The sequence below is a fragment of the Cupressus sempervirens genome, chromosome 3 (genome assembly GCF_028749045.1).
Source record: "Cupressus sempervirens isolate cs-2001-9-10 chromosome 3, ASM2874904v1, whole genome shotgun sequence".
In the NCBI taxonomy this organism is placed as follows: Eukaryota; Viridiplantae; Streptophyta; class Pinopsida; order Cupressales; family Cupressaceae; genus Cupressus; species Cupressus sempervirens.
Window position 1 is genome coordinate 1027727930 of NC_143120.1, and position 26542 is coordinate 1027754471.

Here is a 26542-nt window from a genome sequence, read left to right on the forward strand (position 1 = left end):
ATTTATATATTTTAAAATAAATATTATTTAATATTACATACATTGTTTTTATTATAGTATTTATAAACACTTTCTAATTATATCAAAATAAATTAAAATGTATATATATAATTTTAAACTTATCATTGTAGTTTAAAAATATCAAAATCAAAATAATTATAGACACGACAAAAAGTGCTCCTCTGTTAAAAGAGATACACATAGGGGTTGCATCATTTCAAAAGAAGTAGTTGTATTCAAATGCTATGCTACCAAAGAATTATGGCACGAAATCTATGTGTCTATTTCAAATCCATTCACACCAAATTGGACAAGATTTCAATTCATATAAAAATATTTGGATTTTCTGATAGATGTCTCATGTTGGAAATGCTTGAGCCAATTTGAAAATACAAATTGTACAATATTTGTGTGATAAATAATATCATTATGAGAAGTACCATGACATGAAAAAAATAAGTTTCATCCTCATTACATACTTGCAATTTTTTTGGCATTGCTAACTATTCGCTATTTTCACCCCCATTCAACCCATCATAGATAACCAATATGAGAAATCTTTAATGGGATGGGATATGTCATCGGTGGGTTAACCCGTCAAGTTTGTGGTTAACATTTCATGTTATCCCATGTTTTTCCTTTGCTTCATGTCACCATTCTAGTAATGCGGTAGAAAGTCTGCATTCCTTCATGCATAGATGTATGTGTTGTTGACACGTGTCTTTCCTTTTATGTCAAGTGCATCTTTTCAATGTTCGATGGAGCTAGGTCCACATGGTAGGAGTTCAATTTTCAGGTTCATTTTTCTTCTCTACCATGTTTTTCTATTATGTCCATGTGGTGGTATTGCAATGTTTTCCTAGGGTTGATGGTCCAAAATTTTGCCACATAACAGGGTGTTTTCCTACACTCTCCTTTGCTAATTTTTTAATGCGAAATTCTGCCATGTCATAGTTTTAGAGCTTTTTTATGTCAATAGGTGTTGTGGACCCATGCCAATGTCATGTTTCTCAAGGTTTTGTGGTGTGTCTCTTTCTTCATGATCAAGGGCTAGTTTTCTTTTGCATTTTCACAAAAAAAAAATCTTGTGGATTGTGGTAGTCAACGAGTCAACCTTATAGGTGTATGTTGGTGGGTTAACACTTAGTGTTATTAATCTCAATATCTTATGACACATGATTTCATTTATTACAACCATGACATATTTTCAAGGTCAATTATTTAATGTTGGAAGACTTTTTAGGTCTTCCTTTGTACTAGTTAATTTTGGCTTTGTGTGTATCTTTCCTTTTCTCCTAGACACACGGCTTCCATAGTAATGCATTGGTATCTCAACACCCCATATATTGGCACATAGCTCCACCTTCACATCAATCTTTAAAAAGTTTTCAAGATTATTCATATATGTGATTCTCATCCACCTGAGAGTTTCTCATCCATAGAAAATGAATCTAGATTACTATAAAAATTGTTGAGGTTCGCGAATACTACAATATACATAAATATTTTATAGCTTCTTTGTTATATTTCTCATTTCCTCTATAATGCGGAGAAAGGATGATAACATCAAGATTGTCTCTACATTACTTAACCTTTCAAGTAGCTTACCATATTTTTATTCACCACCTTGATCATTGTGATTTGACTAGATTGTACGAAGCAACAATGGGTATTTAGAAAAGACTTGATGAGCTATTCCATCCAAAGAGATCGATTTGGTATCATTATACTTAAAATTCTTTATCTCATTAGTTAATCCCTCCGCAAACCATTGAAACTCCCTAAATATTTTTGGACTTTGACAAAAGTGTTTATAGACCTCTTTGATTAAAAATTTAACTCTATATATTTGTGAAGAGTTGTTGACAATTTGAAAAGCTAGGTTCATTCTATGGCTCATGTGCTGAATGCCAACAATGTAAGGTGCAAGAAAATATCATAACTTTGTGACAACACCATTCTTGTGGCTTGACATTATTGAAGCTCCATCTTCTCCAACACACGCCAACATTAAGAATTCATGATTTCATCTATACCTCCATATTCAATTAGATAAATCTTTATTAGTCCAAATATGTTTTATGTTGTTGAATTATCAATCATTATAATAATATTTATTACATTGGGTTGGTGGGAAAAATTGTGTTCAATATAAACATGCATATATACCTAGGAAGTATTGTCTATGTTTGTTACCTCATCTAAAGATAATGTAATAAAATTTGAATCTTTAATTTTTTTGTTTTGATATTTTCTTTTTCACCCTTAGCAAGACAACTTTCCCATTCCCATTTATTTTTTACTCACTAGTAACTCCTCAAATAATAATGAACTTTTAGAAAGTGTAATAAACCACTCAATGATGGCTAGTCCATCATGACGCACCCTTTTCTCAAAATATAGAAGATAATACTTAACTAAAGAACTTTACCTATTTTCTCAACTTCCATTTCTTTTTCAAGAAGAGATTCAATTAAGCCTTTTACTTCAATGAGCTTTTCTTGTATTTTCTCCTAAAGTTCTAAGATTTTTTCTTTCTTAATATGTTTAAATTCCTCCTTGGTTATCCATCTTGTCATTCATTTTTCCATTCTATCTATGATTTTTTTTCTTATAAAATTTTCCCATATGCTTTTCTATGGTGTCATTTTTAAGCTATATTTTTATTCCCTTTTTATATACCCTTATGCATTCTAATGGAGGCTCACCTTCTATTGGATTATGCATAGATTTAATTAATGGATACTTTGAGGCCCATTCTATTTAAAAATTTATGATAGATATATCCCAATTCTGAATTTTTTTGGATTTCAATTTTTTTTTGCATTATATTTTCTTTTTCCTTTTCTTGGTTGTGCTCCATCACCATCTTTGGAATTCTCATCCAAGTTGATTATATTATTCTGGCTACTTTGGGTATTTATGTGAAGAACTTATTCAAGTTCATCGTGATTAAAGATATTACGTTCACCAACTTCTTCAATATCTGCCAATAGCATTTGTAATGGTTGGGAATCTTCTAAATGCAAGTTTGTTATGTTGTAGCTTCCTAATTTTTCCCACTAAAATATGATGACAAGGTTCAACAAGTGCATTTTGTTAGTCTTTCTTGGCTTCCACCACATGTATGAATCTTACCCTTGTTCATGTTCAACATCTCCAAAGAAATATAAGCTGCCAAAAAATTCAAGTTGTTAAAAAAGTGACAGTTGACTATTGTGTATAATTATTGAAATAGTATTCATTGGTTATATGACCTACATTATAAAATATAGATGTAATAGGTCTCCATGGTTACTGCATGACTTAGTGGTATTGGGCAATGGTCCCAAGTGATAACACCACTAACAGTCTAACTTGTACCTATTAAATATATTATGAATAATCAAAAATTATAGATTATAGATAGATAGGGGTATTGCTCGAAAAGGATATTGATAGTTTTTAAAATCGATACTTCCTTATCAATTGGAATTGAGACAACCTACTGATCTATGAATGAATCTAATCAATCTTTTTTGGCAAATTCTATGGGAATATTATAGCATATACAAAATATTTTGCAAAGCTCACATAATAAAAATACTCCTTATGGAATTTTCAAGCTCAATATGGTTTGTCAAATATATAGCCATGCATAATGTAGTTAGCAAAATTGAATTAGTTTGTGTCAGGCATCGGGATATTTGTCAGTTGAATGCCATTCCTCTCTTAATTTCTTTTTTTAAACCAACGGCGATTAAGGTCATCTATAAAGTTCCACTTCAAAAATCATAGGTGAATGTGTTTAATTTTTCATGTGTAAAATATATTTTTGATTAGCTATATCATGTCAAAAGGGGAGGCGATGGCATAAATCCTATAGCGATGGGCTTGGGGGTGTGAGCCATTTTTATTAAACTTGGGGTTACATGTCGTACCACATATGTGGAAATAATTCACCAAATCGATGTTGGTTGATGAGAAAAACTCACCAATTGGAGAATATTCAACACTAAAGTAAACCCATATCCACAAACAAATAGACAATATAAACTTGGTCAATAAAATTTTGGGAAATTTGTGTAATGCTTGGTTTGAAATAAGATAAAGGGATGAGATTTGATATTATCATGGGCATAATTTTCACCCAATAATTCTATCAATATGAGTATTGGTAAATCACCATTCTAGAGAGTGTTGAAGTTGATGAAAGATCAACCTCACAGCTCCTAAGAATCACTTGCATGCAAACACCTAGACAAAAAGAGAAAAGCAAAAGCTATGGAGGTTGGAATTCCCAAATCCACAGATGAGACATTCTTAATGAGAAAAAAGTGAGATTTTTATTATCAAAAGTGAATGAATAAAATTATAGAGAGATCAATCCTTATAAAAGGAGATCAAAACCCTAATAGGGTAAAAGCTAGGTTGCATGATAATAATTAATAAAAGAAATAATTATCATATGCCTAAAGTTTAGCTCAAGTAAAATAGAGATAATAAGTGACTTAATAATTAAATCAAAATGATTTAATTAATAAGGTAATATCTTATTACTCTAACACCCCCTTAAGATAAACTTAAGGAGTAGTTAAAAACATAGAAACTACTATTGAAAGAAAATTGAGTCCCAACAACATGGCTTGATGATGTACCCAATCACAACAAAATCTCTATAAAGAGGAGAAATAGAGAAAACCACATGGGAAAAATGCTACTCCTAAAAGAGATGGAAAAAAGGTTCTAGAAGATAGGAACAAAAGGATGATGATGAAGAGCATCACAAAAGTATGAAGCTACAAAAACTGCCAAACTACTGATTTGAAGAACCTCCACTATATAGAATATGACCAAGTAGAGAAGACTAAGTCTAAAGAGTTGTTCAATCGAAGATGAAAGGTATCTTCATGGCCTCCACAATTAGGAATGAAAGAATGTCTATATGATAAATGATCCATCTCACTAAAATGCACAAGTATCTAGCCACTACAATCACCTAGTACATAGGATCGAATAATAAATACATAGCTCACTCCATCAAACCAAAAAAGTAATTGAACCAACATAACCCCCCATAATGTTGAGAGGTAAGACATGGACATTGGGACTGAATGAAACATCTCCTATAGAAAGAAGAACCAAGAACATCGAGAGTGAAAAAGAATTATGACCACCTATAATATCACATGCCATCAGCACATCATGAAGCTAATGCCATGGAAGGAACACTCACTTGACAAAGGAAGATGGAAAATATGGCCAACATGAGACCCCCCAAGGAACTTTATAATATATTGTGAGTATAATAAAACACATAGATGTGCAAGATCCTGAAATGCAATAGAGTAGCACTTTATCTCAGTGTGTTTGCAAAAATACTACAAAAAGGATGTCAAAAAAGATCAAAAGAGACATAAGGCTGATACAAAAAATAGTACAACCCATGAAGAATCATTTGAAGCAACAAAATTGATCCTTGGACCTAAAACAACCAAGATATCCACTAGAATGCAAAAATGTAAAAGATTGAATAGAATGTTCTTGGAGAATAATTTGGAAAAACAAACAGCATCACTGACAAGATATCAATAAGACCTTTCCAACAATATAAATAATTCTCAAATTAGAGATCAAATGCTCAAGATATGTCTCCTAGAGTGCACAATAGAACTTCTAGCTTTGACTACATAAAAGGAAACCAAACAACATCAAAAGTCCAAATAACCTATACCATCATGATGGGCTCAGAAAGAGCTTTTTGACAATATAAGATTCATCAAAAAATACCTCTATATGACAAAGATATGACCAAAACACCACATATAGCTTTTTAGGACAAAAGAAATCAAAGAAGAGATGGTTTGAAGGCAATAAAATTTTAGCTCTAGCTCCAAAATTGCTAACATCACACCTATGGCTATTAGACATATTGCATCAATACCTTGACAGACATTTGTTAGTACCTTGCTGACATTTTGCTCATGAAGTGTGCCCAAAACTAGAAGCAATATTTTGCGTCAAATTTCAACTGTGTCCAAATTGGATAAATTTTATATGGATATAAGGGTATTTGTATGCTATAAATCCAATGGTGACATTCATTTGGGATCAAAATGCACTAGAGAAAAAAAGAAAAAGAAAAAAGAAACAACCTTGCAGATCCAATACAAAATAACTCTAAAAACTGAAACACTCTGAACTAAAAAAAAACACTGATCTGAAAGCCAAGAAAAAAACTCTCATAAACTGAATAGGGCCATAAAGTTCTTAAGCTCTGATACCATGTTGAATTTGATGAAATATTAACCCCATAGCTACCAAGAATCACCTGCATGTAAACACCTATCATAGAAAGAGAAAAGCAAAAGCTATGGAGGTAGATCCATACATGAGACATTCTTGATGAACAAAAAGAGAGATTGTTATTATCAAAAGAGAATGAACAAAATTACACAGAGATCAAGTCTTATAAAAGAAGATCAAAACCCTAATAAGGTAAAAGCTAGGTCACATGATACTAATTAATAAAAGAATTAATTACTATATGCTTAAAGTTTAGCTTAAGCAAACTAGAGATAATAAGTGACTTAATAATTAAATCAAAATGATTTAATTAATAAGGCAATATCTTTTACTCTAATAGATAGTATATGGTAAATCATCATAGTTTTCCTCTGAGCACCCAAGACATGACAAAGTCACTTCTCATATTACCCTAGGTGTGTGATGAAAGAGCATCTTGAGTGTAATGGCAATGTCACATCACCCAAAAATAATTATGTTTTGTCGTTTTAATAAGAGCTATTTTAGTATAGAGTTTTTATTTCAAGAAACTTACTATTTTTAGTAATATGGTTTTTTGAGCTCAGAATATTCCAATTTTATATGTGGATGTTCATTTTAAATATATCATTCAATCAAATAGACTTTACTGCAATACCTAGTGAATTAGTGAAGTTATTTAAAAAATTTAGTATGAAATCTTTGAACTTAGTTTTGAGAGCATAAGAGGCTTGAAAATGGGCTAAAATGATGGTTGGCAATTATTATGATATCAAACATTGTAGGACGGTTGGTGTCATTTCTAAAATGGGATAATCATAATCAATTAGAGTAAGTATTGATGAGTTATGGTCACTAGATTTTGGGCAACACAAAATTATGAAAATAAGTTGATTTGGGCTGACTCTAATATGATAACATATAAAAATAAAAACTAAAGTAGGGTTAGTCATCCTTAGGGTCTTTGACTAAGTTTCTAGAACCCTTTTAGTTAGTGCAAAATTACCTCCACAAGGTTTCCTAGTGTAATTTTAGGTTGTATGTAATGGCTTTGGCTTATAGAATATTGGAAGCAAAGTTCCCATGTAGCTTCCCATATTTTAATTCTAAAATTTATAATTCTATACTTTCGGAGATAACTAGAAGCCCATTTTTTGTTCTTGAATTTGTTTTATTCCTCTATTTTCTACGTGTATTTGTATTGATAAGGGGAGTAGCAATCATCAATATGCTATTGGTTATGTCATTCCAATCATTTCAGTAAATGTAATTTTTATTTTACTCACCTCACATATATTTGGGTCTTATGATAGCCTATTGTAATGTTTTCTGAAGTGTTTATTAGATTTAAGACCGATAGTAATACATTTAATGAATTTTTAATACATCTTGTTTTGGGCACAACACAGTTTTAGTGTGAGATTTGAAGTATCTATAGTGCAAGTGCAATTCAATATATCAAGCAGAGAAGTAGTTGAAGAAAAGTACTATAGGAACAATGCTTTTTATACTAAGTTGCAAAAGATTGGTGTATGCTACAAGAGAAATTGGATTGAATCTTCATTGTAGTGAGTTATAAATGGGAATTTTTTCATATATATTCATATACAATTTTATTATTTCTTTTTTTTTCATGTCTACTATAATATATCAATTGTATATATGAATAGTTAATCCATCCAATAGTCCACCAACCAATAGTGATCCAATCACTAGTGAGGAAAAATATCACTCATATAATCATATTAATTACCTTAATTGCTGTCACCTTAAGTGGTCTTCATTTTATGAAAATTAGTTTTAGGACAAGTTTCCTATTTTGGGTATCCTAGTTTTGGTTTCAACACAAAATTTGGTGTTATCTATGTTGGTGTTTTTGTGCTTTCATGCTTGCATCTATTATAAATTTTTATTGTGTTTACTAGTAGACCAAAATTTTATATTGATATTTTTTATCAATTAACAATTGGAGTAAATAAATTAGAGGTGTCACTGAATAACCAACTCATTCATTCCATTAGTTATGTGGCTGATTCAACACGGTGATGTTTCGGATTTGGTTGGATTTATATTTTCTGGGTTAATTATGAGCCTTTAAATGTGCCTTTATAGAGAAAAAATAGTGTCCAATTATATGAAGCACAAAAGGTATTGAACAAGAAAAACTTCCATAATAATTGAGTTCCCTTTGATCAAACTCTCTCTCTTTTGCAGCACAACTCCCTCCTTAAATGATAAACAATAATTTCCTCTATTTTAAAAGAATTTATCAAATGAGATCATTTGACCAAAAATAACTAAAGATTTTTAGAAATAATTTTCCATCTCTTATGTAAAAGTATTTCAAGCATGACATTATTTCAAAAATAAGCTGAAAGACTTAATAAAATAAATACAAGAGAATAATTGAAATAAGGTTGATTGATTCCATTGAACAATATAATTAAGAACCATTCACAGAGTACATCATATCATCATTAATCATAATCAAGAAGACATTCCATATGAATCAAATTTAGATTGGTAAAATGATATGATCACAAATGACCAACACTATATAACCAGTATCAAAAGATTTATGTTTCTATTAATTGTTCACATAAATAGCATAACCAAAATGGTTTAGTTTGAACCTATTTTAACAACTTAAGTTACTATCATAGAATTACAAGAGTATCAACACCAAAAAAAATTAAAGTCTTACAATATATAGCCATGCAAAGCTTATAAAATGGTTATAAAACTAACTCCAACCAGAGTTGATAAAACTAAGCTTAGAAACATAAAGAAACTAACTTAGCAAACTAAAAGATGAAATGGCCAAAGCCTTACTTCTAAGCTAAGTAGTTGAAATATTAACTCGATTTCCTAGATGTCCTTTCTCAAAAGTCACATTGCCAATTGCGATTTTCAAATCCTTATAAGAGACTTTGAAATGCACAATCTATTTCTACTATGGTACTCCTAATTGTTTTATTCTCAACTACCAGATGGTGGTGACTCAACAAACATGCTCCATCCTCTAAATTTTCATCATTAGATGATCGTCATTAATTATGATTATCAAATTTGTTCAAGAAATGATTGTGAGACTCATAGAAAAGACCTCCTTGGAATCCATAAGAGCTTGTAGGTTATCTTGGCAAGTGGCTTCTATCTCCTTCAAATCCTTGCTTGATGGTCTTTATTACCTATGATCTTAACATTGATACATTACACATCATTGTGTAGGATCTCCTTTAGGAAATTGAGTTCTTTGACTAGCTCTGAACACTCCTCCAAGCATTGTTCAATGATCATGTTCCTCTATTCTAGGTTAGTTCTAGAGAAATATAAGAAATCTACATCAGTCCCAGAATTTTGCTTCTCCACCATAAACTTATCTGCTCCATAGTCCCAAACTTTTTTGATGTGAGCCACAACATCCTCTCGTCTTTCCTTCTCCTCATCCCATGCATTTAACTTTTCTTTCAGATCGGCCATCATGTATCCATGTTTCACCTTCATTTTAGCTAAATGAGCTATGTATCTTACTTCGCAAGAAACTACGGACTCAGGCCATTCATCAAAGGATTAGCCATGGTCTATGAATTTTTGATTACCCATGGAAGTCACATTGATCATGGCAATAACTTGGGGCTAGAATTCATTTTCTTCATTTGGTAGATTATGGATGTACTCTGGTAGCATGCAAATGGATTATTTTAGTTGTTTCTTCTCTTTCCAATCTTTCTAAATATGAATGGTGACCCCAACATGTCCTGCATCTAGGATTTTCATATCCATGGCTCTAGAGGTTGGAACAAGAACTCTTTTCTCCATAGTGTAGTCTTGAGGGGTGATGTCTTTAGATGGTTTGAAAACATTGGCAACCTAATCCCCCTATCTATTCATCAACCTTGAGTATAGTTTCTATCTTTGGCCTTTTGATTTTGGTTGTCATTCCTAGATATTTCCTAACCATGTCCGAGACTTAAATGCTTATGGGCACCAAGATCCTTTTCCTTTTTATCGATACATCCAACCAATTTGGTATTGAAGAGGTACCTTTGATTGGAGTGTTTTGCAAGGTAGGGGAGGTGCAATTGGTTATGATTGAACCTGCGGCATTAGCATCACCTACCTCTAGCTAATCACTCTAATCGATGGCCTCTTAAGTTCTTTCTTTGGAAGGTTCTAGCACAACTTCTACCTCAATTGGGTCTTTATAGGTATCCTTCATGATAACCTTTTAGGCTTTCTCTTTCTTTGTGCAAGAATAAGTTATCCTTGCTATCCTTACGTGTTGAAATGAACTTTGGACCCTGGGTGCAACTTCACATTTAAGGTTCAAAATACCTGTAGAGGAAAAGGTGATAGCATTATTAGTATCGGTATCATGAATAGGCAAAAGTGAGCTAGAGTTGATGAAGGATTTTTATGAGGCTCATATTGCATTTTTCATTTTTGATTTCCTTTTCTCCTTTAACCATTTTTCAATTTCCACAACTTCTTCATCCATTTTCTCCCATACCCCTTTTACATTCATCAAAATTTTAAATTCTTTTATCTACTTCAAGGTCAATCTAGATTACCACCTCTTCCTTACTTCATAATCATCATCACAGTTAGCCCAAAAATCTTCTGAGGGACATGTGAGAAGTCTAGTCATAACTAAACCAGGGGCTCAGAAAGCTCCTTGTTATCAAAGTCAAGGAGAATAGTATGGGTGATGTAGGAGCATCCTAGGGTAGTTGGCCATCCTGCATGTTTGAGGAATTTTTGTGGATTTGAGTGGACCTATTTGGGTATTGGTTAATTGATTTTGATGCATTTAATAAGTATTGTAATCCTTTAAAGGCATTTGGTATTTAATTTCTATTGGAGGCTGACTTGTGGCTCTTCATGTATTTTATCAAATGGGTATTTAAATTGTAGCTTACTAGGTTGACTTGTGGCTTAGTTGGGTATAGAGAGGGGGTATTGTGGAGTCTTTAGTCATTTTTCATCCATCTAGGAGAAGAGGATGTGGTGGAGCAAACTTTGAAAAGCTAGTAGCTATAGCTTTGAAAATAGGGAGATTGTTTGGTGGTCTTGCAAGCACAAGTTGAGATCTTCATTAGAGGTTTCTACTAGAGTGTGGAATTGGACTAGCTAGAGTTAGGATTGGATCTTGAGGGATCTTGTAGAATTACTCATTTTATAGCTTCTTCGCTATATTTCTCATTTCCTCTATAATGTGGAGAAAGGATCCTAACATTAAGAGTGCCTCTACATTACCTAGCCTTTCACGTAGCTTACCATATTTTTATTCACCACCTTGATCATTGTGATTTGACTCCATTGTACCAAGCAACAATGGGTATTTAGAAAAAACTTGATGAGCTATTCCATCCAAAGAGATCCATTTCGTATCATTATACTTAAGATTCTTTCTCCCATTAGTTAATCCCTCCACAAACCATTGAAACTCCCTAAATCTTTTAGGACCTCAAAAAAAGTGTCTATAGAGCTCTTTGATTAAAACTTTAACTCTATATATTTGTGAAGAGTTTTTTGACAATTTCAAAAGCTAGGTTCTTTCTATGGGTCATGTGGTGAATGCCAACAATGTTAGGTGCAAGAAAATATCTTAACTTTGTGACAACACCATTCTTGTGGCTTGACATTATTGAAGCTCCATCTTATCCAACACACACCAACATTGGGAAATTGTGATTTCATCTATACCTCCATATTCAATTAGATAAATATTTATCAGTCCAAATATGTTTTATGTTGTTGAATTATCATTCATTTTAATAATATTTAGTACATTGGGTTGGCAGGAAAAATTGTGTTCAATATAAACATGCATATATACCTAGGAAGTATTGTCAATTGTTGTTACCTCATCTATAGATAATGTAATAAAATTTGAATCATTAATTTTTTGTTTTGATATTTTCTTTTCCACCCTGAGCAAGACAACTTTACCATTCGGATATATTTTTTACACAATAGTAACTCCTCAGATAATAACGAACTTTTAGAAAGTGTAATAAACCACTCAATGATGGCTAGTCCATCATGATGCACCCTTTGCTCAAAATATAGAATATAATACTTAACTAAAGAACTTTACCTATTTATTAAACTTCCATTTCTTTTTCAAGAAGAGATTCAATTGATCCTTTTACTTCAATGAGCTCTATTTGTATTTTCTCCTAAAATCCTAAGATTTTTTCTTTCTTAATATGTTTAAATTCCTCCTTGGTTATCCATCTTGTCATTCATTTTTCCATTCCATCTATGATTTTTTTTCTCATAAAATTTTCCCATATTCTTTTCTATGGTGTCATTTTTTAGCTATAATTTGTTTTCCTTTTTATTTACCCTTATGGATATTGTACATAACATTCTAATGGAGGCTCACCTTCTATTGGATTATGCATAGATTCAATGAATGGATACTTTGAGGCCCATTCTATTTTAAAATTTATGATAGATATATCCCAATTCTAAATTTTTTAGGATTTCAAATTATTTTTTGCATTATATTTTCTTTTTCCTTTTCCTAGTTGTGCTCCATCACCATCTATGGAATTCTCATCCAAGTCAATTATATTATTCTAGCTACTTTGGCTATTGAGATAAAGATTTGGGCTACTTTGGGTATTTACGTGAAGAACTTATTCAAGGTCATCATGATTAAAGATATTACGTTCACCAACTTCTTCAATATGTGCCAATAGCATTTGTAATGGTTGGGAATCTTCTAAATGTAAGTTTGTTATGTTGTAGCTTCCTAATTTTGCCCACTAAAATATGATGACAAGGTTCTACAAGTTTATTTTGTTAGTCTTTCTTGGCTTCCACCACACGTATGAATCTTACCCTTGTTCATGTTTAACATCTCCAAAGAAATATAGGCTATCAAAAAATTCAAGCTATTCAAAAAGTGATAGTTGACTATTGTGTATAATTATCAAAATAGTATTCATTGGTTATATGACCTACAACATAAAATATAGATGTTGTAGGTCTCCATATTTACTACATGACTCAGTGGTATTGGGCAATGGTCCCAAGTGATAACACCAGTAATAGTCTAACTTGTACATACTAAATATATTATAAATAAACAAAAATTATGGATTACAGATAGATAGGCGTCTAAGTTACTCATCTTTGCCTTAATTGCAGTTGTCACAATCGTGAATTGCTCGGAAAGGATATTGATAGTTTTTAAAATTGATACTTCCCTATCAATTGGAATTGAGACAACCTACTGATCTATGAATGAATCTAATCAATCTTTTCTGGCAAATTCTATGGGAATATTATAGCATATACAAAATATTTGGCAAAGCCCACATAATAGAAATACTTCTTATGGAATTCCCAACCTCAATATGATTTGTCAAATATATAGCCATGCATAATGTAGTTAGCAAAATTGAATTAGTTTGTGACATGCATCTACATATTTGTTGGTTGAATGTCATTCCTCTCTTAATTTTTTTTTTTTTAAAACGAAGGGTGATTGAGGTCGTCCATAAAGTTCCACTTCAAAAATCATAGGTGAATGTGTTTAATTTTTCATGTGTAAAATATATTTTTGATTAGCTATATCATGTCAAAAGGAGAGGCGATGGCATAAATCCTATGGCGATGGGCTTGGGGGTGTGAGCCATTTTTGTTAAACTTAGGGTTACATGACATACCACATATGTGGAAACAATTCACCAAACCGATGTTGGTCGATGAGAAAAACTCACCAATTGGCAAATATTCAACACTAAAGTAAACCCAAATCCACAAACAAATAGACAATAGAAACTTGGTCAATAAGATTTTGGGAAATTTGTGTAATGCTTGGTTTGAAATAAGATAAAGGGATGATATTTGATATTACCATAGGCATAATTTTCACCCAATAATTCTATCAATATGAGCATTGGTAAATCACCATTCTAGATAGTGTTGAAGTTGATGAAAGATCAACCCCACAGCTCCCAACAATCACTTGCATGCAAACACCTACATAGAAAGAGAAAAGCAAAAGCTACGGAGGTTGGAATTCCTAGATCCATAGATGAGACATTCTTGATGATCAAAAAGAGAGATTGTTATTATCAAAAGTGAATGAATAAAATTATAGAGAGATAAATCCTTATAAAAGGAGATCAAAACCCTAATAGGGTAAAAGCTAGGTTGCATGATAATAATTAATTAAAAAAATAATTATTATATGCCTAAAGTTTAGCTTAAGTAAACTAGAGATAAGAAGTGACTTAATAATTAAATCAAAATGATTTAATTAATAGGGTAATATCTTATTACTCTAACACCCCCCTTAAGATAAACTTAAGGAGTAGTTAAAAACTTATAAACTACTATTGAAAGCAAATTGGGTCCCGACAACATGGCTTGATGAGGTACCCAAGCACAACCAAATCTCTATAAAGAGAAGAAATAGAAAAAACCACATAGGAAAAACCCTACTCCAAAAAGAGATGGAAAAAATGTTCTAGAAGATAGGAACAAAAGGATGATCATGAAGAACATCACAAAAGCATAAAATTACAAACACTGACAAATTGCTGATCTAAAGAACCTCCACTATATAGAATATGACCAGGTAGAGAAGACTATGTCTAAAGAGCTGGTTAATCAAAGATGAAAGGTATCTTCATGGCCTCCAAAAATAGGAATGAAAGAATGTCTATATGATAAATGATCCATCTCACTGAAATGCACAGGTATCCAACCACTACAATGACCTAGTACATAGGATCAAATAATAAATACATAGCTCACTCCATCAGACCAAGAAAGCAATAGAACCAACATAACCCCCTATAATGTTGAGAGGTAAGACATGGACATTGAAAGTGAATACAACATCTCTTGTAGAAAGAAGAACCAAGAACATCGAGAGTGAAAAAGAATTAAAAATACCTATAGTGGCACATGCCATCGACACATCATGAGGCTAATTTCATGGAAGGAACACTCACTTGACAAAGGAAGATGGAAAATATGGCCAACGTGAAACCCCCCAAGGAAATTTATAATATAGTGCAAGTACAATAAAACACATAGATGTGCAAGATCTTGAAATGCAATAGAGTAGCACTTTATCTCATTGTGTTTACAAAAGTACTCCAAAAAGGATGTCAAAAAAGATCAAAAGAGACATAAGGCTGATACAAAAAATAGTTCAACCCATAAAAAATCATTTGAAGCAACAAAATTGATCCTTGGACCTAAAACAACCAAGATATCCACCAACATGCAAAAAAGCAAAAGATTGAATAGAATGTTCCTAGAGAATAATTTTGAAAAACAAATAGCATCACTGGAAAGATATCAGAAAGACCTTTTCAATGATATAAATAATTCTCAAATTGGAGATCAGATGCTTAAGATATGTCTCCCAGAGTGCAAAATAGAACTTTTGGCTTTGACTACATAAATAGGAAACCAAACAACATCAAAAGTCCAAATAACCTATACCATCATGATAAGTTTGTAAAGTGCTTTCCAATGATATAAGATTCATCAAAAAATACCTTCGTATGACAAAGATATAGCCAAAACACCACAGACAACTTCTTAGGACAAAACAAATCAAAGTAGAGACGGTTTGAAGGCCGTCAAATTTTAGCTCTAGCTTCGAAATTGCTGACATCACACCTTATGGCTATCAGACCTAATGCATCAGTACCTTGACTGACATTTATTAGTACCTTGCCGACATATGTGTCCTTCAATGATCCAAGCATAACATGATTTTTAAAAAGAATAAAAATAAAAGAAAGCATGCAAGTGCTTTTTGAAACTTTTTTTTTTTGGAAAAAACTTGCATTTTTTTTCTTAAGGATTTCTTCCTTTTCTTTTTTTTTTGATTTTTTATTTAATAAAAAAAAAATCATTGCTCGTGAAGTGTGCACAAATCTGGAAGTAATATTTTGCTTCAAATTTTAATTGTGTCCAAATTGGACAAATTTTATATGGAAATAGGGGTTTTTGTGTGCTATGAATCCAATAGTGACATTCGTTTGGGCTCATAGTGCACTAAAAAAGATAACCCTCCAAATTCAGTACAAAATAACTCAAAAAACTGAAACACTCTAAAATTTTAAAAAACCACTAATCTGAAAGCCAAGAAAAAATTCTCATAAACTGAATAGGGGCATGAAGATCTTGAGTTCTAATACCATGTTAAAGTTGATGAAAGATCAACTGCACAACTCCCAAGAATCACCTGCATGCAAACACCTATCATAGAAAGAGAAAAGCAAAAGCTATGGAGGTTGGAATTCTCAGATCCACAAATGAGACATTCTTGATGAGCAAAAAGAGAGATTGTTATTATCAAAAGAGAATGAACAAAATTACAAAGAGATCAATCCTTATAAAAGAAGATGAAAACCCTAATAGCGTAAAAGCTACGTCACATGGTAATAATTAATAAAAAATTAATTAGTATATGCCTAAAGTTTAGCTTAAGTAAACTAGAGATAATAAGTGACTTAATAATTAAGTCAAAATGATTTAACTAATAAGGCAATATCTTTTACTCTAATAGATTGTATATGGTAAATCATCAAAATTTTCCTCTGAACACCCAAGACATGACAAAATCACTTCTAATATTACCCTAGGTGTGTGATGCAAGAGCATCTTGAGTGTGATGGCAATGCCGCATCACCCAAAAATAATTATGTTTTGTCTTTTTAATAAGAGCTCTTTTAGTGCAGAGTTTTTATTTCAGGAAACTTACTATTTTTAGTAATATGGTTTTTTGAGCTTAGAATATTCCAATTTTATATGTGGATGTTCATTTTAAATATATCATCCAACCAAATAGACTTCACTGCAGTACCTAGTGAATTGTTGAAGTTATTTAGAAATTTTAGTATGAAATCTTTGAACTCAATTTTGAGAGCATAAGAAGCTTGGAAATGGGCTAAAACCATGGTTGGCAATTCTTATGATATCAAACATTGTAGGACAGTTGGTGTCATTTCTAAAATGGGATAATCATAATCAATTAGAGCAAGTATTGATGAGTTATGGTCACTAGATTTTGGGCAACACAAAATTATGAAAATAAGTTTATTTGGGCTGACTCTAATATGATAAAATATAAAAATAAAAACTAAAGTAGGGTTGATCATCCTTAGGGTCTTTGGCTAAGTTTCTAGAACCCTTTTAGTTAGTGCAAAATTACCTCCACAAGGTTGCCTAGTGCAATTTTAGGTTGTATGTAATGGCATTGGCTTATAGAATATTGTAAGGAAAATTTCCATGTGGCTTCCCATATTGTATTTCTAAAATTTGTAATTCTATACTTTTGGAGATAACTAGAAGCCCATTTTTTGTTCTTGAATTTGTTTTATTCCTCTATTTTCTATGTGTATTTGTGTTGATAAGGGGAGTAGCTTTCATCAATATGTTATTGGTTATGACATTCCAATCATTTCAGTAAATGTAATTTTTATTTTACTCACCTCACCTTTATTTGGGTCTTACGATAGCCTATTGTAATGTTTTCTGAAGTGTTTCTTAGATTTAAGACTGATAGTAATACATTTAATGAATTTTGAATACATCTTGTTTTGGGCCCAACAAATTTTTAGTGTGTGTAACATATGTATGATGAAGTATCTATACAAAAGAAGAAGAATGATTTTACTTAATTTTATGGTATGGGATATGGTGAAGTGTGAGATTTGAAGTATCTATAGTGCAAGTGCAATTCAATATATCAAGCAGAAAACCAGTTGAAGAAAAGTACTATAGGAACAATGCTTTATGTACTAAGTTGCAAAAGATTGGTGTATCCTACAAGAGAAATTGGATTGAATCTTCATTGTAGTGAGTTATAAATGGGAATTCTTTCATGCATATTCATGTACAATTTTATTATTTCTTTTTTTTTCATGTCTACTATAATATATCAATTGTATATATGAATAGTTAATCCATCAAATAGTCCACCAACCAAAAGTGATCCAATCACTAGTGAGGAAAAATATCACTCATACTATCATATTAATCACCTTAATTGGTGTCACCTTAAGTGGTCTTCATTTTATGAAAATTAGTTTCAGCACGAGTTTCCTATTTTGGGTTTCCTAGTCTTGGTTTCAAGATAAAATTTGGTGTTTTCTATGTTGGTGTTTTTGTGTTTTCATGCTTGCATCTATTATAAATTTTTATTATGTTTACTGATAGACCAAAAGTTTATATTGATATTTTTTATCAATTAACAATTGGAGTAAATAAATTAGAGGTGTCACTAAATAACCTACTCATTCCTTCCATCAGTTACGTGGCTAATTCAACATGGTGATGTTTGGGATTTGGTTGGATTTATATTTTTTGGGTTAAATATGAGCCTTTAAATGTGCCTTTATAGAAAAAAAATAGTGTCCAATTATATGAAGCACAAAAGGTATTGAACAAGAAAAAATTTCGTAATAATTGAGTCCCTTTGATCAAACTCTCTCTATTTTGTGGCACAACTCCCTCCTTAAATGATAAACAATAATTTCCTTTATTTTAAAAGAATTTATAAAATGAGATCATTTCACCAAAAATAACTAAGGATTTTTAGAAATACTTTTACATCTCTTATGTAAAAGTATTTCAAGGATGACGGTATTTCAAAAATAAGCCCAAAGACTTAATAAAATAAATAGAAGAGAATAACTGAAACAAGGATGATTGATTCCAATGAACAATATAATTAAGAACCATTCATAGAGTAGAGCATATCATTATTAATCATAATCAAGAAGACATTCCATATGAATCAAATTTAGATTGCTAAAATGATATGATCACAAATGACCAACATTGTATAACCAACATCAAAAGATTTATGTTTCTATTTCTTGTTCACATAAATAGCATAACCAAAATGGTTTAGTTTGAACCTACTTTAACAACTTAAGTTACTATCATAGAATTACTAGAGTATCAATACCCAAAAAAAATTAAAGTCTTACACTATAAAGCCATGTAAGGCTTATAAAATGGTTATAAAAATAACTCCAGCCAGAGTTGATAAAACTAAGCTTAGAACCATGAAGAAACTAACTTAGCAAACTAAAAGATTAAATGGCCAAAGCCTTAATTCTAAGCTAAGTAGCCAAAATATTAACTCGATTTCTTGGTTGTCCTTGCTCAAAAGTCAGATTGTCAACTGTGATTTTCAAATCCTTATAAGAGACTTTGAAATCCATAATCTATTTTTGGTATGGAACTCCTAGTTCTTTTATTCTCAGTTATGAGATGGTGGTGACTAAACATGCATGCTCCATCCTCTCAATTTGCGTCATTACATGATCATCACTGATTATGATCATCAAATCTGTTCAAGTGATGATTGTGAGACTCATAGCAGAGACCTCCTTGGAATCCCTAAGGTTTTGTAGGTTATCCTGGCAAGTGGTGTCTATGTCCTTCAAATCCTTGCTTGGTTGGTCTTTATTACCTATGATCTTAACATTGATACATTTCACATTATTGTGTAGGATCTCCTTTAGGAAATTGAGCTCTTTGACTAGCTCTGAACACTCCTCCAAGCATTTCTCAATGACCATGTTCCTCTATTCCAGGTTAGTTCTAGAGAAATATAAGAAATCTACATCAGTCCCATAATTTTTCTTTTCCACCAAAAACTTATCTACTCCATAGTCCTAAACTTTTGTGAAGTGAGCCACAAAATCCTCTCATCTTTCCTTCTCCTCATCACATGCGTTTAACTTTTCTTCCAACTAAATGAGCTATGTATCTTACTTCACAAGAAACTATCAACTCAGGCCATTCATCAAAGGATTTAGAGACTAACCTATCCCTTTTCACCTTGTCTATGAATTTTTGATTAGCCATGGAAGTCATGTTAATCATGGCAATAACTTGGGGCTAGAATTCATTTTCTTCATTTTGTAGATTATGGATGTATTCTAGCAGCATGTAGATGGATTATTTTAGTTCTTTCTTCTCTTTCCAATCTTTCTAAGTATGAATGGTGACCTTAACATATCTCCCATCTAGGATTTTCATATCCATGGCTTTCGAGGCTAGAACGAGAACTCTTTTCTCCACAGTGTAGTCTTGAGGGATGATGTCTTCAAGAGTTTTGTCTTTAGATGGTTTGAAAACATTAGCAACCCAATCCCCCTATCTATTCATCAACCCTGAGTATAATTTCTATCTTTAGGCTTTTGATTTTCATTGTCATTCCTAGATATTTCCTCACCATGTCCAAGACTTAAATTCTTGTGAGCACCAAGATCCTTTTCCTTTTTATCAATACATCCAACCAATTTGGTATTGAAGAGGTACCTTTGATTGGAGGGTTTTGTAAGGTAGGGGAGGTTTAATTGGTTATGATTGAACCTATGGAATTAGCATCACTTACCTCTAGCTAATAACTCTAATATATGGCCTCTTAAGTTCTTCCTTTAGAAGGTTCTAACACAACTTCTACCTCAATTGGGTCTTTATAGATATCCTGCATGATAACCTTTTGGGATTTCTCTTTCTTGGTGCAAGAATGTGTTATCCTTGCTGGCCTTATTTGTTGAAATGAACTTTGGACCCTAGGTGCAACTTCAAATTTAAGGTTCAAAATACCTATAGAGGAAAAGGTGATAGCCTTATTAGTATCAATATCATGAATAGGAAAAAGTGAGCTAGAGTTGATGAAGGATTTTTTGTGAGGCTCATATTGCATTTTTCATTTTTGATTTCCTTTTCTTCTTTAACCATTTTTTAGTTCTGACTATGAATGGGTTAGTCATGGACTATAAGTTTTCCTCCTTAGGTCAATCCCAATCTATTTTTGGTAGAGGAAAATCTTCAACCTATGCTATATTAAAAGGATCCACAACTTCTTCATCCATTTTCTCCTATACCCCTTTTACATTCATCAAAATTTTAAATTCTTTTATCTACTTCAAGGTCAATCTAGGCTACCACCTCTTCCTGACTTCATAATCATCAATACAATCGGCCCAAAAATCTTCTAAGTGAGGTACATGTGAGAAGTCTAGTCGTAACTGAAGTAGGGGCTCAGAAAGCTCCTTGTTATCAAAGTCAAGGAGAATAGTATGGGTGATGTAGGAGCATCCTCAAGTAGTTGGCCATCCTGCATGTTTGAGGGATTTTGGTGGATTTGAGTGAACCTATTTGGGTCTTGGTTAATTGATTTTGATGTATTTAATAAGTATTGTAATCCTTTAAAGGAATTTGGTATTTAATTTTTGTTGGAGTTCGACTTGTGGGTCTTAATGTATTTAATCAAAGAAGTATTTAATTTGTAGCTTATTAGGCTAAGTTGTGGCTTAGTTGGGTATAGGGAGGGGGTATTGTGGAGTCTTCAGTCATTATTAATCCATCTAGGAGAAGAGGATGTGGAGGAGTGAACTTTGAAGAGCTAGTAGTTATAGCTTGGAAAATAAGGAGATTGTTTGGTATTATTGCAAGCACAAGATGAGATCTTCCTCAGAGGTTTCTACCAGAGTGTGGATCTAGACTAGCTAGAGTTAGGATTGGATCTTGAGGGATCTTGTAGAATTACTATTATAATTTCTTATGTATTTGGCCATAACCTGTAAGGCCTTACAATCGAGCATATTGGATGTAAATCTTATGATTATTTTATGAGAATTGACATTATTTTGGATCTAAATGTCTATTTTATTATTTATTTTTTCAATGTGTGGTTATTTGTTGGGGACTAGGATATCTCCTTTGGGGATTATCCTGCCTTGCATTGCATCAAGTGGTATCAAAGTGAAGGTTATTCCTAAGCATGTAGATAGATCATTGAAGTTGAGGAAATTTGCAAGAGGACCTTGGGAGGACATGTAGATGTATCTATTGGCGATCAAAACTGTAGCCCCAATTTTGAGTACCATTTAGAAATCAAGCCATTTAAATGCTTTTAAATGCATGTGTACCCAGCTATACTTTTGAGACCTGTAAGGTGTTTAATATTTCTAACACCTTTCATTTAGTCTGTCTATGTGTTTCATGAAGTTAAACTAACATTCTAAGCCATTTAGTGAAGTCTTGTGTTGAGTAATTATCAAATCTGCATTTTTGCATAAGTGTCAAATAGTGACAGGAGGTTGTGTTTAGCATTGAATATCTTGCACTCAAAAATGTTTTATGATGTGCCAGTTTGGGAGTGTGTAGTGTCCATACCTAAAATCTTATGTTTTAGATTTTGAGTCATTTTGAATCAGTTTGATTAGGTTTTGAATCCCTCAAAGTTGGTTGTTTATCAATGTCATGCTGATGCAATTTATTCTGAATTCTGGGAAGCCCTATTTGACATGTTATAACTTTGACCCAATTGACCAAAATGCTGAAATTCCTTTTGCATTGCATTTTAGAAGTTAGTGACTTCTTAGTTGTCAATTTTGAGCTTATGACAAATCCGTTTGAACAATTTTCAAATGCGATTCCAAATGCAATTTTTGACTTTTTACTGGTGTCTACATGTGTACATTTGTTAGAACCCCTATTTGTGACATCATATCTTGAAATCTATGATTGGTGAGTTCAAATGGATTGTAACAATTTTTTGTACTCTAAAAATGCTTTAAGTGTGCCAATTTGCAAGTCATGACAAATCCGTCTACACACTTTCCTAGGTCAATTCTCTTTCCAAAAATTATTTTTATGTCAGTGTTCCCAGTCTACAAATTTGAGTAGCCCACTTTGACTAATCACCATTTACACCCAGTTATTCGTCATGAGCCCAACTCGTAGATTTATACTCTCCTCATGGAAGTGAACCAACATCCCAATTTTTACACTCCCAAGTGTTAGTTTTCCCAGTTTTCAAAGCCAAATCTGAAAGCAATTTAGTATTTTCTGGCATATTTTCTTGCAGGCAGTTTTGAGAGGTCAACTTCAACAGTTAATATCTTTTGACTGAGAATTCATCATGAAACAAGATTTGACGAGGTAAAAGTGTGTAGAACATAGATTCAGTGTTGCTAATTTCAAAGCTCGGTCAGGTGTTTGGATCAATTTTTAAATCCAACCAACAAGCCTTGTTAGCTGAAATTCATAGTTTGCATAAAGTGGGTAAACAAGTTCTAAATTATTGTTTTAGTGCTCGAGTCTAATTCTAGTTAGTATTAGATGATTAGTAGAACACTTTGAGCATTCAAAACAGTTTTGAGCTTTTGAGCATTGAAATTATTGTTAGGGTTTTTTGGCCCTAGGTATTAAGTTTGAGCATCTAGAACCTTCTCGAGCAATATTAAACTGCCATTTACAAAAGCCTCAAACATTGTCTAAGATAGCTCCAGGTGATAGTTCGTAGCTTGTATTGCAAATTATTGTATTGAAGGCACTCACATGGGTTAACATATTGGACTTGTGAATTATGTAATACTACATTTGTGGCACAAATAAGAAGTCCATATTTTTGTTCTCGCATTTGCTATTATTTCTTTGCTTTTGTTATGAGTTTATGATATTAAGAGGGAGCATCCTTTGTCAGATGGTATCAGAGCTAGAGATCTTAAGTGTGTGGATAGATTTATGATTATGAGGTAGTTCACACTAGGATCGTGGTTTGGGTTGAGTGTGTAGATAGATCACTAATTGTGAGGTAGTTTGCACTAGGGTTTCAGCAAAAGCACAAAAATGCGTCCATGAAGAGAGCATGGTGGAAGAGTTGTACATGTTACACCTTAGGGTTTTTGAGCCCTCCAAAGGAAAATGAAAGCATTGGAAGAACAAATGCAAGGAGGAATAAATCTTCCTATAAGAGATGAAAGCAAGGATGAGGATGAAGTAGAAAAAAATGTTAGAGCAGAGGCAGGTCTAAACCTAGAGGAAGAGGAGTTGATCAATTAGATCAATAAACAAGAGGAATACTTTGAATATGAACATATTGAAGATCTTGATAGGGTCAAGTTTACAAAGTCAAAACTAAAGGGACATGAGAAGATCTGGTGGTAGGAGGTTTAGTTGGAGTGAAATAGAAAGGGAAAGGAAAAAATCATTAGATGGGAATGGATGGTAGCTAAACTAAAGTGACAATTCATTCATGTTGATTATGAGCTTGATTTGTTGAAGAATATGCAAGGATTGAAGCAAGCAGGAAAATTTGTTCAAGAGTATACTGAAGAGTTCTATCGAGCTCTCATTAGAACCAACCATGCTGAAGCTGATAAGGTGAAAGTCGCTCGTTATCTTAATGGGTTAAGGCCAAGCTTTCAGGACAAGTTGAGTCTAGTTTCAATGAATAGTATTGAGGAGGCATACTAGTTTTCCCTAAGAGTTCAAGAGAAACTAAGCAAGAAGTTTGACAATAAGAATAGTGGAAGTTTGGGTGATGCAAGATAGAAAGCTCCCAAAAATAGAAACCTCCCTATTTACTAGTCCTTATTAAAATAGAAAAGATTGAAAATAAAAATATTTTTCGATGATGCAAGATTGTTCATACACCCAAGATGCTCCTACATTAGACACCTAGTGTAATTTGAGAAGTGACCCTGTCACATTTCAGGTGTTCAGAGGAAAACCAAGATAGTTAACCTCCTCCTTTGCTAACCATGATGAATCCTCAATTGGTCTCTCGTTCCATTTCACCAGATATTCCTCATAAGTTTTGTTTCTAGTACTTTTTCAACATAGCTATCTAGTATCTCCTCAATCTCCTTTGTAGCTAAGCTAGCTATTGGAATGCTCCACTAGGCTTTTGCAACTCCCCTTAATAGCATTAACTCATAATAGAAACAAAGAAACAATAACAAATGCGAGAACAAAAATATGGAATTCTTATTTGTGCTACGAATGTAGTATTATGGAATTCACAAGTACAATATGGTAACCCACATGGGTGTCTTTAGTGTAATAATTTGCAAGACAAGCTGCGAAATATCACCAGAAGCTGTCTTAGACAATGTTCGGGCCTTTCCTAAATAGATGGTTTTATGTTGCCTAGGAAGGTTCTAGATGCTCAAATGTAATACCTAGGGCTGACAAACCCTAACAATACATATAGAGTTGGCCAAATACATTTTTGAGAAATTATTTTAAAATTTTGATAGTCCAACTCTGAAAGGCCATAACTAACAAGCCATTGCTCCAATTGGCTATTCTAACCACTTTTTTGGAATGCCAGTTCATGATCTATAGGCTTGGAACCATGTCAGTTCCCTTTTATCAAGTTTTTGGATCTCATTTGTGTAACCTAAGGCCTCCAATGGTGAGGCTAAAGATTTTTTTGCAAATTTTTCAACTAAAAATCTACAATAACTTCTCTGATACTAATGCTTGAGCAATGAAACTTTTATGGTAGGCTTACAACTCTAAGATGAACCTGCCTATAGAAAATGAGAATATTTTGAGCTTATATGAAAAACTTACTAAAAATAGCACTCTCCCAAAAATAGAAACCTCCAGGTTGTCTACTAGTCCTTATTAAAATAGAAAAGGCTAAAAATTAAATTAGTTTTAGGTGATGCAAGATTGCTCATATACCCAGGGTGCTCCTACATTAGACACTTAGGGTAATTTGAGAATTGACCCTATCACTTCTTAGGTGTTTAGAGGAAATCCAAGATGGTTAACCTCCTCCTTTGCTAGCCATGATGAATCCTCAACTAGTCTCCCTTTCCATTTGATCAGATATTCCTCATAAGTTATATTTCTAGTACTTTTCCCAACACGACTGTCTAATATCTGCTCAATCTCCTTTATAGCTAAACTAGCTATTGGAATGCTCCACTATGCTTCTACAACTTCATCTCCATTACCTCCCTCATAATACTCAATCAAATCTAAAATATTAAATAATGGTGAAATATTCAATTTAGGAGGCAACTCCACTTCATATGCACTGCTAGAATCATGCCTCTTCACTATCTTGCATGGTCCAAACTTCTTCATCTTCAACTTATTATATGTACCCACAAGAAAATTCTCCTTTCTCAAATAAAACATGACTTCACCTCCAACTTGAAATTTCTTATATCTCCTTTTCACATCCACCTTAGCCTTATACTATGTATTTATCTTTATGATGTGCTTCCTCACCTCCTCATGGATTTTCTTCAAATGTTTAGCAAAATCCTCTGCTTCAGCACTACTTATCTCTCCTTTATCCAACTGCCTCAATTCAGAAGCATTTCTAAGACTACTCCCATATACCATATCGAATGGTGATTTACTAGTACTCCAATTGATAGAATTATTATATGAAAATTCTACCAGTGGTAAAATCATATCATGTCCTTTTGGTTTATCTCCAACCAAGCATCTCAAA